The sequence below is a fragment of the Cervus canadensis genome, chromosome 7, assembly GCF_019320065.1.
Source record: "Cervus canadensis isolate Bull #8, Minnesota chromosome 7, ASM1932006v1, whole genome shotgun sequence".
Taxonomy (NCBI): Eukaryota; Metazoa; Chordata; class Mammalia; order Artiodactyla; family Cervidae; genus Cervus; species Cervus canadensis.
In genome coordinates, this window is record NC_057392.1 from 34,470,189 (window position 1) to 34,475,394 (window position 5,206).

General features: G+C 38.6%; 1 pseudogene; it reads right to left on the bottom strand.

The window, feature by feature from the left end:
- Nucleotides 1-957: 957 nt before the first annotated feature.
- LOC122444731 lies at nucleotides 958-4,552 on the bottom strand (annotated as a pseudogene).
- Nucleotides 4,553-5,206: the final 654 nt, after the last annotated feature.

The following is a 5,206-nucleotide window of genomic DNA, read 5'->3' on the forward strand; positions in this document are numbered from 1 at the left end:
GAAAAAGCTGGCTTAAAACTCAACATTCAAAAAATGAAGATCATGGCATCCGGCCCCATCACTTCATGGCAAATAGATGGGGAAAAAATGGAAACAGTGACAAAGTTTATTTTCTTGGGTTCCAAAATCACCGCAGATGGTGACTGCAGCCATGAAATTAAAAGATGCTTGCTCCTTGGAAGAAAAGTTACAATGAACCTAGACAGCATATAAAAAAGCTGAGACATCACTTTGCCCACAAAATTCCATATAATCAAAGTTATGGTTTTTCCAGTAGTCATGTATGGATATGAGAGTTGGACCATAGAGAAAGCTGAGTGTAACTGTGGTGCTGGAGAACACTCTTGGGAGTCCCTTGGACAGCAAGGAGATCAAACCAGTTAATCCTAAAGCAAATCAACCCTGAATACTCATTGGAAGGACTGATGCTGAATCTGACGCTCCAATATTTTGATCACTTGATGCAAAGAGCTGACTCATTGGAAAAGACCCTGATGCTGGGAAAGATTGAGGGCAGGAGGAAAAGGGGATGACCGAAGATGAGATGGTTGGATGGCATCACTGACTCAGTGGACATGAGTTTGCGTAAACTCAGGGAGATGGTGAAGGACAGGGAAGCCTGGAGTTCTGCAGTCCATGGGTTGCAAAGAGTTGGACACAACTGAGTGGCTAAATAGCAACAACCAATAATTAATCTCAAAGTACTTTTACAGTGCCAGAATAAAATATATTAGGAGAATATATTAGTAAGGAGTTATTAAACTAATTCCTTCTATCTAATAAAGGAACGTGATTTCTCTAGTATACTAATGCATTACTCAGTTAAGTTTTAGAGACTATCTCTGAATTAGAAGCATAAGTTTTCTTACCTTCTGCTTGGTTATTCACAATCTTCTATAGAGAAAAAGACTGAGCATCAGGTTCACGAAAGAAACAGGCACTTACCTTTAGCCAGCTCTATGGACAGACTTTGCTGCCAGTCAAGTGGGAGACAGAGCAGGACACAGCAATCACATGGCGGCCCCCCAGCGGCATGTACTCTGGACGGTCACTGTGCCATCACCCCAGTAAGGCTCTTGCTCAGTGACACAGTCACCCTCTGAGGTCCAGGAGATCTGTGCAGCCGGCTTCCTTGCAGCTGCCTTGCACACTGCGGTTCCATTCTCAGTTTGATCAAGGGTCACTTCAGGGGGCACTGCAGAAATGTAGGGAAAATGCTTCAATCTTAAAACCTGGGGCATAGAATTTAGAGATTTGTTTCAGTCCCAAATCTGGTAATTGGAAATACCAAAATATATGATGTTCCTAACCTAACACTTGGAAGTGGTAGCCATGATGGAAATTCCCATCATTTGTTATTATTTGACACATGTAATTCCCATCGTGAGTGATGGCCACTGGATCAACCTGAACGGCAGGATTCTCATCAGATCTGGAGGCCCAGGTTATTCTCTTGTCAATACAGTTTTCTTCTATGGTCTGATTTGTATCACGTCTGTAGGCTCTGAAGCAGGGCAGCTTGTCTCTGAGGACTATTTCCCACATTGCTGCCAGCACATTTGTCTGCAGCACAGGAGGGCAATAGAGCACAGCCTTTGCATCTACTAGTACCAATAAAGAAGTTTTCACTAGACACCCACACAGGCACAAACACGAAAATAATAAGAGAAAAGCTCTTTATAGAACTTCATGTGTTAAAATTAATTCACAGTATATTACATGACGTTGTACTTGAACTTTGCTGGTGGTCATATTCCAGAAATATTAGACTTACATAAGAAATTACACTAAATATATATAACCCTGGAGAAGGAAATTATAACTCGCTACAGTATCCTTGCCTGGAGAATATATAAAGTATTAAACTTATCCAAAGATTAACCAACTTCATCCTGTATTATGAATCATTAAGAAAGCAACATGAATTATATATGCAGCAAAATTTTTCAAGTGTTATAACATTAGTTCAGGAGATTTGATGTCTATAAAACAGATGAGAAAACAGAATCTCTAAGATAAAGACAGTGTTCTAAATCTAATTTTTTGCTCATAGAGACTAGCAGATTTATCTTGTAATTCATACTCGACAGGATAGAAAAGGGAATAATAGGTGACGTTTTGTCTCTTTCTAAGTTTTGATGAGAGAATAAATCAGTAACCTCAGAACTAAATGCTTATTCCTAAGAGTAGCACTTCAGACAAGCATTAAGTAGAATGACATTCAGGTTAAGCAAGCTGGGAATTTTTTAAACAAGCTGGAAATTTTTTAAGTACATTTTTTATTTGGAGAATCCCAAAGTCAGTAAAATCAACAGATCTTCCTTACTTCCTCCTTCCCTCACTCCTTCCCTCTTGTTCTTCCTTCTTTCCTTCCTTCCTTTTCAGTTATGCTACCAGACCGTTCAACTGTGAACTTTGCTTGCAGATTTTATTTCCAGACATTAAATGTAATTATGAGAATTAAATAAAGAAATTGATTCCTTTTGTCCATCTTTTAAAGTAAAAATTCAGCCCTGCAAGCCTACAGATATTTTCCAACTTAAAAGGTCACTCTTTCCCATAAATTCACATAATGTTTCTGTGCTTGGCAGGGGTTTGGTGAGATACGCTAATTAGGTGTGTCTGTTACAACTCACCTCTAACAGAAGTGCATGTCAGTTATTTCTTCATAAATAGAATCAGCTATAATGGGCAAGAAGCTTATATGGATGAAGCTTGTCTGTACTAAACTCTGATTTAATATCTCCCCTCTCATCTTTTGGTGTCACCTGCCTCTTCAGAGATGTACTCAAGTCCTTGCATTTTACAGCCAAACAAAGATCACACAACTAATGAAGGAAGATGGAGGACTTTAAAAGCAGAGTGGTGGCGGTTAAATCATATTCTTCCCATTACTCCAAGCAGTATTCCCTTCCAGAGGGAATCTCTTGTCAAAGATGTAGATACAAGCAAGAACTTTCTAATTACATAAGAAATCACATGAAATATATAACGTATTAAACCTTTGTGGAAAACAACTAGAGTGGGTGTGGGTAAACAGGTCTGTACACAAGGGAAAGATGATGAAGATAACACCAGAAAGATAAAGAGACTGAAGAGATAGCAAGGTGTGAATATTCCTTTGTGTTCTCAGGAGTTTGAACTTTACCTTGTAAACAGTATAAGTTTAATGTTTTTGCTAGTATTTATCCTCAAGTTCTGTTTTTTTAAGGGAACATACTTGCCAGTCAAATAAGCACACTTGAACAGGGGCACAATATCCAAAGAAGTAACTCTAACAGTGAAGATTCCAAGCATGGCAGATATTTTATGTCCTTTCATGTTCCATTCTCTGAACTTCAATCACCCTTCACGTATAATGATAGTTCTTGTGGTATTGCTATTATTTCACTTTTTCTTCATTCTCTTCTTTCATTTTCATACCTGTTGTGATAATTTACACAATGGTCAGAGCCAACCCCATACTCAATGGATTTGGTTCCTAACTACAAATATATTCTTTGTGCATGCCTGTGATCAGCTACAGTGATTTTGCCTCCTACTTCACAGAGAAGGTAGAGGATAGAGTCTCATCTTTGTTTCCAAATCAGCAGTCATATCTCATCATTTCTGCATCCCTTGTCTATAAATACGCACACAGACAAATTTCAATTGGTTTTGGGGCATTCTCTTTCTTTTCTCACTACCATACCCTAGATTAAGTCCCTGTCACCATGTACCTAGATTGTTACAAAAGCCTCCTAAATTCTGTCTCTGTCTCAAAACTCTTCTCCCTTCAGTTCATACCTTATACTGCAGCCAATATATCATTCTACAACACAGATGTCATTCCCTCAACTCTAAAACCCTCCAAACATCTCTTATGGCCTAAAGGACAAATTTAAATGGCTTCATATTGGCTTTGAAAACCCTCTTTTTCACATTGACTCACTTTACATTTGACCACATTGCCTCCACACTCCAGAAAAAACACCAAGTACAATTCTATTTCTGTGTCATTTCTCACATTGTTTTCACTCTCTAAGGTGGTCATATACTGCTTTTTTTATATTTAAATACCATTTCTTTAAGACCCAGTTTACTGCTGTATGCTCTGTGAACCCTTTTCTAAGCCTTGGTGCTTAACCACTCCCTTTCTACACATATGATACACTTGCTATGAGTGCTTACCTCCTCTGTCTGGCTGATAGCTGAGCTCCTGATGGCTGGGTTCCCCCACAAAACTGGGCTGGGGCTCTTTGATAGTCTTGTTACTCTTATGTTCCCCACAAAGCCCAGCACAGTGCCTGACAGAGAACACTCCATAGTCTTCCAGTGGAATTGAACTGCTTTAGGGGAGGACATTCAGGTTCCTTATCCTACAGCATTCAGATCACCATTTTCTTCAACTGGGCACAAAGCTGGCACTCAGTCCAGACCACTGACTCTGTTTCTAAGTAAGCTCAACATTTCATGCTTCAGTAGTGGCCTCAAAAAAAGAAAAAAGCATACTACCTTCTGTAGGAAGTGTTACAGTGCTCTGCTTTCTGTCCATAGATGAAGTAGTTGTTGAAGTTAGAAGATATGCAGAGAAAAGTAGATGAAATCAATTTTAGATACATAAATGGAGTGAAAACCATTATTTCTCCAGAAGAGCTTGTTTACAACATGATAGAAAATCAATTAACCATAGTTAAAATCACATGAAAATCCTTGAAAGACAGAAATTCGAGGTTTCTCCATGGAAAAACATGCTGACATATGAAAAGTACCTTTATAAGGTACTAATTAATGATTTTCCCATTTATGAGACACCTTGTTTTGTATTTGACAACTATTTTGTACAAAGTAACCCCACCTCCTCTCAAGCCATAATGTATTGGTTCATGATGGGCACTTCATGTGAGCTGGACTAATTATAGTCCTTTTACCAGATACCACCCCCTGCTTAAAATTATTTGGCCCGGTGGTGGGCACTGCACACAACAGGGCAAATCAGAGTATTTTCTCAAAGAATTTTGAAGCCAGAATTAAGAAGAGTAGTTCATCCCTTTCCTTCCTTACTTTTCCTACTGCAATGGTTAATTTTGCATGTCAACTTGGCTAGCCATGTTAACCCAATATTTGGTCAAACGCTATTCTAGATATTTCTGTGAAAGTATTTTTAGATGAAATTAACATTTAAGTCAGTGAAATAAAGTGAAGTCATTCAGTGGTGTATGAATCT